The following is a 12,159-nucleotide window of genomic DNA, read 5'->3' as shown; positions in this document are numbered from 1 at the left end:
AGTGCTCATGGGTGGGGTGGGAGGCTAGGACCAGTGGCCAAGCCAAAGCGTTCACCCGGCCTCTTCTGGAGCTCAACTCCCTCCCCATCCTATAAGAAAATAGATACAGGGTCAGAAGGGACTTCCCTGAACAGGACAGTTTCTGCAAAAGGCTTGCACAGGGGCCAGCAGATGGTTGGTGAGTATCTCTGGGCAGGGAAGGTGGTCAAGTAATTTCATTTGACAAAACACTCCTGTAGCTTGTATCATGTGCCCTTTAGAATTCTTACCTTATTTAAACCCCACAACAACCCTAGGAGGAAGGTGCCATCATTATGCCCATTTTACAGATAAGGAGGCTGAGGCACAGAGAAGTTAAGCCACTGGCCTGAGATTGCCCAGCTAGTAAGCGGCAGAGACCGGATTTGAACTCAGGCTGCAGAGTTATGCTCTAAACTGATATGCAACCCTACCTCCCAAAGGTATAAAAATAAGAGCACTGCCTGAACACCATGTGTATACTAGGCGCTATCACGGGGTCCTGCATGGAGCCCACCATTCGGGAGCCCAGCATATATAACTATGTCACAGTTACACTGAAGTTAGGGGCAATTAGTGTGATTGGAGCTATATTGTGAAGGTATCAAGGGAAGTAGGAGGGCGGGAGACTGAAGGATGGATTCCACCTGATGGCAGCACCCACTATGTATTGTGCCAGGTACTTTCAAATACGTGATTTCACTGAATCCTTGCAAAAAGCTCATAAGGAAAATGAAGGTCAGAGTAGTCAAGTGACTTATTCAAAGATGCATAGCTAGCCACTGGCCCAAGCCACAACTCTCTGATAGCGAGGCCAGATGTCTTTCCGCTATACTAGGAATATACTAGGAGCACACCAATTAAGGAAATGGAGCTCAGAGAATTCAAGTAGCCTGCCAAGGTCAAAGGGCAGCAAGGGGCAGAGTCAGGATGCAAACACAGGCCTTTCTGATGCCTCAATGAGCAACCGCCAAGACTTGGGGCTCTTCTTGGCCCTGCTGTAGTCAGGACTGCAGTCCCCCATTCGGGGCTCCCTTGGGAGGGAAGGAGGGACGGGAAGTCCGTGCTCTTGTCCTACCTGGCAGGGAGGGCCTGGCCGTGGACGTGAGCACTCAGCACATCTGAGGCCGGCTGACCCCTGGTGCTTCAGGAGGGCGAACCAGGTGCAGGTGTCAGACCGGGTGGGGAGGACAAGCGGTCCTCTGCTCTTATCTGAGGGACCCTTCCCACACTCCAGCCCCACTCTCCAGCCCCAGCTCTTGGCATAAACAAGCCCTTGGAGACCACCCCCCAGTGCAAGCCAACTCTCCTGATTTTAGAAAAAGAAAAAATAGTCGAGATTGCCTCTCAATTTGTGTGCTATTTTCTTAAAAGCAGGGGCAGACAAAAAGGCCCCACCAATTTCTATTTTGCCCTGGGCTCCTAACCACAGCTCCAGCTGCCGGGTGGCGTATAGGAGATTTGTCCCTGCACAGTGAGTAAGCAGGACGGGGCGGGGCCGGGGGGGGGCGGCCCAGCCTGGGTTGCCGACCCCCTAATCCCCCACCAATGGAATGTGCTTGATTCCGGGAGGCTAAGGTTTGGGGGGGTTGGGGGGTGCTGCAGAAGGCCCCTTTAAAAAGCCAAATGTTCAGGCAGGCCTGTGGCCCTACTGTTTGACGGTTCTTGATGGATGAGCCCACGACCCTCCTGTCGAGCCTCCTCGTCCCCCCTCCTCACGTGCCCCCCTCACTCTGTGAGGTCTGGCTTGTGCAAGGAAGCCTGTCAGTGTTGGGACACGTTGGCCGCATGGCCTGCAGCAGGACGGAGGCCTCTGAGGGATGCCTGCTGTCTGGCCCTCGCCTCAGAGGGCTCCTCTAGCCCCGGGCCTCAGGCTTTTGGGTGCTTCCCTTTCAAAGCTGCAAAATGATCGCCATTAGTGCAGCTTGTCTCCTGGAGCGCACCGAAAGTAGGGTGAGGAGGCCCTGGCTACTGGAGATCCGGGCTTGATCTGGCTCTTTGGGGCCGGCGTGGTGGCTGCCGCGTGGGGTTTTTGCCCACGCGAGGCGTGGGCTATTAGGACCACCCTGGAACGGCGGTGAGCTCAGCTGTGGACCTCTGTGGCGATGTGGCTCCCGCCCGGGTCCCACTGAAGGGACCGTATTGGAGGCTGACAGGGCTGGGAGCAGGGCGAGCAGCAAGCTAAGCACCTGGGCTCAGCCCCTGCGCCACCCCGAGAGTGAGTTCTTCCTTAAATTTTGTGCCCTGGGTACCTGGCTTGCCTCATCCCGCCCTGAAGCCCCCTTCGCCTCCAAAAGGAAGGCTGCCTTGACTGCCTTCACACCCGAACTCTGAGACTCCTCGGATCTAAGCGGACCTCAGAGGAGCACACGTGGAGGGGCTCTTCAGTCTGGAGGACTGGGGACACAATCTGTGCATCAGCGTGTGCCAGGCCTGGGATGCCAGGCTGGGAAGGGGTGAGTGGGTAGAGGGAGAACTACCCAAGTCAGCTCTCTGCGCTCAGGAGCCTGCAGTCTCCTAAGGAAGCCAAAGGGTAGCCCCTAGATCAGCACTGTCCAATAGAAACATAGCACAGGCTACAAATGTGGGCTACGTATTTAATTTTAAATAGTCTAGAAGTCGCAATAAAGAAGGACAAAGAAACAGGTCAAGTTCATTTTAATAATATATTTTAGGGACTTCCCTGGCAGTCCAGTGGTTAAGACTCCACGTTTCCACTGCAGGGGATGCGGGTTTGATCTCTGGTCAGGGAACTAAGATCCCGCATGCTGCGTGGTGTGGCGCAGCCAAAAAAAAAAACAAACAGGAATAATATATTTTATTTAACCCAAGACATCCAAAAATGTATCATTTCAACATGAATCAATGTAAAAAAGTATTGAGGTATTTGACGTTATTTTGTACTAAGCTTTTGAAAGCCGGTGGATATCTTCCACTTACAACACAAGCCGATTTGCACTGGCCACACTTCAAGTGCCCAATAGCCACGTGTGGCTAACAGCTAGCGAGTGTATTGGACAGGGCAGCCCTAGACCAGGTGGCTTAGGCTATGGGGACAGCACCTTCATTTCAAGGGAAGAAAAAAACAGACAGGCCGCACCAAGGTATGGCAGGTTTAGGGGCTTTGGAGAGGGGCTTAGAGATTCCTTCTTGGAAACTTTTCAGTCTGGGTGGGCCTACTCCACCTCCTGGCAGATTAAAGGCTATTTCAATGGGGGAGGCTAGTTCCCAGGCCTGTACTTCCAGAATCCCTGCCTGCAGACCTTGACCTGTGTGTGTCACCCAAGAGATAGTGTGAGGTAGGGAGCTGGGCCCTGCACTGGAGTCAGGACATGCAGGTTCCAAGCCCAGCTGGGCTTTGAACTCTGTGTGATATGGACAGGTCACACCCCTCTTGGGGCCTCAGTTTTTCTCTAGGAAGATCAGCAGGCTGAATGGTCATCAGTTCATTGGTTATCAAGGGCGTGGAAGGAAAATTCCTCAATACTCCTGCTTCCCACCAGAATCCCTGAGGACTTACTGAATGGCGGAGATGAAAGGAGATGACACAGAGGCTCCTGTATGCTCAGGGCAAGCCCTATGGGCTGTAGAATAGAGGCCTTCTAGGTTGGTACTCTTGGCCAGGTCCCACAAAGTTGCCACCAGCCAAAACCAATCCCCGCCTCCATATTGGCCTGCCATGGCTCAAATCAACTCATGGATGTACAATGATCCCTCCAGTAAGCCAGATCCTCAAAGCAGCACTGCTCAAGGGGCTCACGTGGCAGGTTAACACTCTCTCCTGACTTGTAGATGGATGGAGTCCTGAGGACATCCGCTTAAGCTCACTGCCTCTCTAGCCTAGAATTGTTGAGCAGATTCTTTGAAAGACACAGACAGATCTTTGTCCTCAAGAAGCTGATGATCTAATGTGGAGACTGGTTATACATGGAAAGCCAACATGCCTAGGAAGTGAATGCTAAGTGACAGAGAACGATAAAGACAAGAGGATGGAGAGGGTGTGACAGGATGGGTGGTAAGGAAGCCAGCTGGAGGAGGGGTTGGGAATCTGAGCCAACTTGGAAGAGGGGACAAATCTCTACAAGGAGCCAACCCAGGCCCACAGGTATGAGAACAGACAGTGTGTTTAGACACCTCAAGTGGGATCCGTGACTCAGGCCCATGGTGGGGCAGGGGAGCAGAGGCTCCAGCTTTGGGAGTGGGAAGTGAGCCAGTTCTGGAAAGGTGAGTTTCAGGCCAAGGAAGCAGTAGCAGGGAGACACTGATGGTTCCTGAGCAGGAGACATGCATAAGGTGGTATGTTATGCATGTGAATCTGAAGGCAATATTCCTGGAGAGGCAGGTGGGTGAGGAGGTGAAAACTAGAGGCAACAAATTCACTCAGGAGGTCCCATGACAATCACTGTGAAATTAACACTCAAATCACCTGCAAAGCCCGTCTCATTTAATCCTCCTTCAACCTGGTGAAATACTGAGAGTGGATATTAGTGTCCCCATCTGACAGAAAAAGAAACTGAGGCTCAGAGGAATTGATTGATTTGGCCAAAGGGACCAAGCTGGAAAATCAAACACAGGATCCCTGTATCAAACTCTGAACTCTTTCTATCCCATGCTCAGGGGTCCAGGAAAATGGGGGCCCGAAAGGAGGAGACAGAGATGACCAAGGAAGGCTCCCTGGAGGGGTGAAGTATATTCAGAGAAAAGCTGAACTCACTTGATCTAAGCATCCCTTGGAAGTCTTCACACTTAAACACCGATGTGGTGCATGTGGTCCAACTGACGCCGAAGTGCCCAGACTGGGAGTCAGCAAGGCCTGAGTTCAGGTCTCAGCTGGTCACTCACCCACTGTTTACTGTGGACACCTAACCTCTCTGAACCTCAGTTTTCTCATCTATAGATTAACACACCTGCCACACAGGGGGTCGTAAGGAATGAATGAGATCATTAGAGCCCAGAGAGATGGAGCTCTCAGTCAGTCCCTCAAGTCTAAATTAAGCCAACCCACTGCTCCATGCGCTGACACCCAAGCCTCCTTCTCCCCTACAATTAAGAGGAGAGCACCACTCTCCCCTACAACGGCCCCGGCCTCCTGCTACCTCTGCCTTCCTCAGACTCACTCTCTTTCCACAGATGCCTCCACATATGCCCTGCTCCAGGTGGCCTCAAAGAGCAGGGGCCTCAGAAGGCATTTCTTCAGTCCGGCAGAGGGCTTCCTAGAAACCGTGCTGAGCCCCACAAATGCCTAAAGACCATGGAAATCACTTAGCAAGGGGAAAGGCAGACCTCTGCCCTGGCTCCGCTCACAGGTGATGGGGTTAATCGGGAATTCTCTTTCCCTCCCTCAGGGCTGCTGGTGGGGGTCCAGCTCCCCGATGACCTGGGGACACATTAGTCAGTGATAAGTGGGGCTTTCCAGCCCCTTTTATCCTGTTTACAATACACGGGCTCTCCTCGGACCAAACCCTGCTCCCCCGACCTTGCTCCTGGCTGTTATGGCTACATGAGACAATTTGCTGATGGACTCTCTGTGGAGGGCAGCTTCCCTGGAGGCCTCTCCCCACCTCCCGCAGCACCCGGGGCAACATCTCCTCCACCTGGCGGGTCCTGGAAGGGGCCCCAGATGCCTCTTGTGTTCAGCTCATTGCAGCCTCTGAATTCAGAAATGTCATCCTTTCTGTCTGCTCAGCTTTAATCGAAGGGGTTAGGGAGAAAACCCAGAGGCGGTGAGATTATGTTTCTCTGGCTTTGGGGGCAGGGGTGACTAGGGTTTTGTTGCTGTCCAAAGCAGAAGCCATCAGGGGTATTCTATTTATCTGTGCAGGGCCCTCGGAGTCAAAAAGGCAGGATGACAGAGCAGCTACCTAGAGGGCGGTGTGTGACTGCAGCCTGGACCTGGTTCCCCTCTCCCACGGTCAGCTTAGGCAAGCACGTTAATCTCTGAAGCTCAGGATGCTTGTCTAGAAAACCAGGATGGTGATGCCTGTCCTGCCTCTGACTGGGTGGTTATGAGCACAGAATGAGAAACTGTTGCGAAATCGCTTAAAGAGGAGACATTTTGTTTAGCACTCTGCACTGATTTCAAGTGACAAGCCTTTCAACAAGGATGGCACTTCCGATGCAGGCAGTTTATAATTGCCTAAAAGTCAACTTTCAAATAATTCTGGGCTTCTGAAATGGCAGGCAGGTGGAATACTTAGGAGAGTGAGTTGATTAAATGGAGTCCATTTCAAGGCCACAAGATATTTAACGAGCACCTACCTTATACCAGTCACTGAGCTGGATGCTAGGAAGATACAGGGATGAGAGACACACCTCCCGCCCTTGGGCTGGTGGACAGAGAATTGGGATACTTGTGATAAGTGCTGAGAAGCAGCACCAGGTGCCAGAGGAGCACAGGGGAGGAGTTCAGATCCAGCCTAGGTGTCAGAGGCCCTCCCCAAGGGACGTGAAGCCAGAGCTGAGACTTGAATGAGTTCATCAGGCTTGAGGTAGAGGGAAGGGTGTTTGAAGCACAGGGAACAGTGCATGCAAAGGCCAGAGGACACAAAGGCCCTTGAGAGAAGAACTCCAATTACTCTAGTTAGGATGGGGGAAGTGGCCAGAGATGGATGTGGCCACTAAGGAGAGCGCTGTCTGCCAAAATAAGAATTTGTTACCAGGGAGCTATCAAAAGGCTCAAGATTGAAGAGAATGATTGGAAAGAGGAGGGGGAGTGGTTGAGGAATGATGAGGGCCTCTCTCTTAGGTTTGGTAGGGGAAGTGGGACATATTCACAGCTGGCACCAATTGTGCAAGGTGCTGCACGAGCACTGACACAGGTGGGGTAGACAATAGGGGGCGGGGGGCTTAGGAGGCAACAGGATCAGAAGGTGCCCTGGGAGGGGGGTAGACCCCAGGGCAGGGGCAGTACAGGGAGCAGCGATGGTTTGGTAGAAGGGGTCACAGAATTGTTCTATTCCATCTGACTGGGTTGACCAGAGAGACACAACAGATGAATGGCTTCAGAGAGAATTAAGTTCCTCAAATTGGACACATCAAAAATACTCGTCAGGGACTTCCCTGGTGGCGCAGGGGTTGAGAGTCTACCTGCCAATGTGGGGGACATGGGTTCGAGCCCTGGTCCGGGAGGATACCACACGCCGCGGTGTGGCTGGGCCCATGGGCCACGGCTACTGAGCCTGCGCTCTGGAGCCCGCGAGCCACAGCTGCTGAGCCCGCGTGCCACGGCTGCTGAAGCCCGCGTGCCTGGAGCCCGTGCTCCGCAGCAGGAGAGGCCCGCACACTGCAGCGAGGAGTAGCGCCCGCTCGCCACAACTAGAGAAAGCCTGTGTGCAGCAACGAAGACCCAACACAGCCAAAAATAAAAATAAATAAATATAAAAAAATACTCTTCAGAGTATTGAAGTTTATCATACCACAAAGGGAAGAAACAGGTGGAATATGGATTAGTTTACCAAATCCTGGAACAGTAGAACTTTGGGACACCTCTTAAAGTTCAGATAAAAGGAGAGGGCATAAAGTCATCCTATTGATTTTCCTGAAATCAGTGGAAACTTGATTCCATTACCCAAGGCTCAAAGCCCTCCAGATGTTCCACAAGGTGGAGGCAAAGCATCTTTCCTGTTTGGGTATATTCCTCTACTGCAGAAACCCTCTGCTCTAGCCAAGAGGAACCACACAGACGGCCTGGGACTACCTACAGCTTCTGATAATTTCTTTCTCTGCTTGCCAAGAACTCTCTGTGCCGGCATCTCCATACATCTTAATCCTTCTTGTACTTCAAGGTTTAGCTGAAATCTCATCTCTTCTGGAAAGCCTTCCTTCATCACCAAATTGAAAGGGATCTCTTCCTTCCCTACCTTATGACAGAAACTAATTGTCTTTACTACTCATTACACATTCATACATTGTCTTGCACTGTTACCTTTTCATAATCCCTGTACCCTGTCTCTCTAACTAGCGGATAAGCTTTTTGAGGTCGGGTATCTATTGCTGCAAAATGAACTACCCCAAAATTTAGTGGCTTAAAATATCACCCACTTTACTGTATCTCTTGATTTCCTGGACAGGAATTCAGGCACAGGCTCAGTTGGGCAATTCTTTTGTTCCATGTGGAGTCTACAGAGGTCACTTGGTGGGGGTCAGCTGACGGATAGACTAGTATTGAGGGTACAAGATGGCTTCACTTACAAGTCTAGTGCCTTGGCTGGAAGAGTGGGCTCAGCTGGGCATGTTGACTAGAACACATATAGACATGGCCTTTCCAGCATGATGGCTTCAAGGTAGTCAAACTTCTTCCAAGGTGACTCAGGATCACCAGAGTGAGTGCTCCGTTAGAGGGCTGAGTAGAAGCTGCAAGCCTTCTTATGACTTGGCCTTGGAAATCCTAGAATTTCACTTTTGCTACATTCTGTTGCTCAAGCAAGTCACTAAGGCCAGCTCAGATTTAAAAAGAATGTAATTAGACTCCACCTTTTAATCGGAACAGTAGCAAAGAATACGAAACCATCTTTATTCTACCACACAAGATTGTCCTAAGACCTAGGCAAGCAAAGTCCCTGGCCCAGGTCCCGGGCCTCAGGGTGTCCCACGCTTTGGAGTGCTATTTTATTTTTATTTTTTATTTTTATTTTTTTTTTAAAGTTTTTTAACATTGATTTGTATTTTTATTTATTTATTTATTTATTTACTTTTGGTTGTGTTGGGTCTTTGTTTCTGTGCGCAGGCTTTCTCTAGTTGCAGCGAGCGGGGGCTACTCTTCATCGCGGTGCGCGGGCTTCTCATTGTCGTGGCTTCTCTTGTTGTGCTGCACGGGCTCTACACGCGCAGGCTCAGTAGTTGTGGCTCACGGGCTTAGTTGCTCCACGGCATGCGGGACTTCCCAGACCAGGGCTCGAACCCATGTCCTCTGCATTGGCAGGCAGATTCTTAACCACTGCGCCACCAGGGAAGCCCTGGAGTGCTATTTTAAATTTTTTCTAAGTCCTCCTTAAGTGGCGGGATCATTCTAGTCTGTTTCTCTAGGGCTGTGTCTTACTTGTATTCCTCCCCCCAGTATCTGTGCCTGGTAATAGTAGGTACTCATTAATAAATATTAGAATCAGTGCGAAAATAATGTTAGGGAAAGAAGGTACATGGGTGGACAGTCCCTTGGGGCACAAAACTGGGTGGGATCCAGGATACAGGAAAATAGAAGTATCAACTTGTCAAAGGAAGAGGAACATCTCCTCCCTTGGGAGGAACGGTAGATAAGCCTGGGAAGATGGAAACGGATTAGGTCTACGTGGAGAAGCAAGTGGCTACTGAGCCTGCGCTCTGGAGCCCGCGAGCCACAGCTGCTGAGCCCGCGTGCCACGGCTGCTGAAGCCCGCATGCCTGGAGCCCGTGCTCCGCAGCAGGAGAGGCCCGCACACTGCAGCGAGGAGTAGCGCCCGCTCGCCAAAACTAGAGAAAGCCTGTGTGCAGCAACGAAGACCCAACACAGCCAAAAATAAAAATAAATAAATATAAAAAAATACTCTTCAGAGTATTGAAGTTTATCATACCACAAAGGGAAGAAACAGGTGGAATATGGATTAGTTTACCAAATCCTGGAACAGTAGAACTTTGGGACACCTCTTAAAGTTCAGATAAAAGGAGAGGGCATAAAGTCATCCTATTGATTTTCCTGAAATCAGTGGAAACTTGATTCCATTACCCAAGGCTCAAAGCCCTCCAGATGTTCCACAAGGTGGAGGCAAAGCATCTTTCCTGTTTGGGTATATTCCTCTACTGCAGAAACCCTCTGCTCTAGCCAAGAGGAACCACACAGACGGCCTGGGACTACCTACAGCTTCTGATAATTTCTTTCTCTGCTTGCCAAGAACTCTCTGTGCCGGCATCTCCATACATCTTAATCCTTCTTGTACTTCAAGGTTTAGCTGAAATCTCATCTCTTCTGGAAAGCCTTCCTTCATCACCAAATTGAAAGGGATCTCTTCCTTCCCTACCTTATGACAGAAACTAATTGTCTTTACTACTCATTACACATTCATACATTGTCTTGCACTGTTACCTTTTCATAATCCCTGTACCCTGTCTCTCTAACTAGCTGATAAGCTTTTTGAGGTCGGGTATCTATTGCTGCAAAATGAACTACCCCAAAATTTAGTGGCTTAAAATATCACCCACTTTACTGTATCTCTTGATTTCCTGGACAGGAATTCAGGCACAGGCTCAGTTGGGCAATTCTTTTGTTCCATGTGGAGTCTACAGAGGTCACTTGGTGGGGGTCAGCTGACGGATAGACTAGTATTGAGGGTACAAGATGGCTTCACTTACAAGTCTAGTGCCTTGGCTGGAAGAGTGGGCTCAGCTGGGCATGTTGACTAGAACACATATAGACATGGCCTTTCCAGCATGATGGCTTCAAGGTAGTCAAACTTCTTCCAAGGTGACTCAGGATCACCAGAGTGAGTGCTCCGTTAGAGGGCTGAGTAGAAGCTGCAAGCCTTCTTATGACTTGGCCTTGGAAATCCTAGAATTTCACTTTTGCTACATTCTGTTGCTCAAGCAAGTCACTAAGGCCAGCTCAGATTTAAAAAGAATGTAATTAGACTCCACCTTTTAATCGGAACAGTAGTAAAGAATACGAAACCATCTTTATTCTACCACACAAGATTGTCCTAAGACCTAGGCAAGCAAAGTCCCTGGCCCAGGTCCCGGGCCTCAGGGTGTCCCACGCTTTGGAGTGCTATTTTATTTTTATTTTTTATTTTTATTTTTTTTTTAAAGTTTTTTAACATTGATTTGTATTTTTATTTATTTATTTATTTATTTACTTTTGGTTGTGTTGGGTCTTTGTTTCTGTGCGCAGGCTTTCTCTAGTTGCAGCGAGCGGGGGCTACTCTTCATCGCGGTGCGCGGGCTTCTCATTGTCGTGGCTTCTCTTGTTGTGCTGCACGGGCTCTACACGCGCAGGCTCAGTAGTTGTGGCTCACGGGCTTAGTTGCTCCACGGCATGCGGGACTTCCCAGACCAGGGCTCGAACCCATGTCCTCTGCATTGGCAGGCAGATTCTTAACCACTGCGCCACCAGGGAAGCCCTGGAGTGCTATTTTAAATTTTTTCTAAGTCCTCCTTAAGTGGCGGGATCATTCTAGTCTGTTTCTCTAGGGCTGTGTCTTACTTGTATTCCTCCCCCCAGTATCTGTGCCTGGTAATAGTAGGTACTCATTAATAAATATTAGAATCAGTGCGAAAATAATGTTAGGGAAAGAAGGTACATGGGTGGACAGTCCCTTGGGGCACAAAACTGGGTGGGATCCAGGATACAGGAAAATAGAAGTATCAACTTGTCAAAGGAAGAGGAACATCTCCTCCCTTGGGAGGAACGGTAGATAAGCCTGGGAAGATGGAAACGGATTAGGTCTACGTGGAGAAGCAAGTGTCCAAATCCTTCAAGTCCTAACTCAAATGCCACCTCCTACATTGTCTTTCCTGAATCTCTCACCGGAGCAGACTCAAGCTCGCTCAACCTCTTCAGACTCTCTACCTTGTAGATGTTTATTTGTACACACATCTTATTTCCTTTCCTATACCAAGACCTCTTTGAGGGCAAGAAGAACCGATTTCCTCCACAGCACATGTGATACATGGTAACCACTCATTCACTCTGGGTTTATTAGATGGATAAATGGGGTGGGGGACAAGACAGGAGATGCTTGCACCAGAGACTCCAGCGAAGAGCGAAATCTTCAGACCCACAACTAAACAGTTTGAAGCGAAGCCAAGCAGGTATCCTCGCAGACTTCCTCCCGCAAAGATGAACTGCAGTCCTCTGGCCTCCAAATTTGCTCTGAGGACCCCACCTCGGTACCTTGCGACTGCCCTTACCAATGCCTGACTCAATGCTGGAGACAGCCTCCGGCCAAAACCTATACTTTCTCGTCCCCCATCTGAGGCAGGACCTCTGACTACACTTAGCCTTCTTCTCCAGGCCCCTTTACTCGTTTCCCTTCTCCTTTCTCGCAGTCACCACCAGTAGGGCGCGCGTTGGGGCAGCCCCAGCCGGCAGGAAAGGGAGGGTCCTTCGACCGGAAGCCGGAGGAGATGCTTGCACCAGAGACTCCAGCGAAGAGCGAAATCTTCAGACCCACAACT

The sequence above is a fragment of the Physeter macrocephalus genome, chromosome 14 (genome assembly GCF_002837175.3).
Source record: "Physeter macrocephalus isolate SW-GA chromosome 14, ASM283717v5, whole genome shotgun sequence".
Lineage (NCBI taxonomy): Eukaryota > Metazoa > Chordata > Mammalia > Artiodactyla > Physeteridae > Physeter > Physeter macrocephalus.
This window is presented reverse-complemented; position numbering follows the sequence as displayed.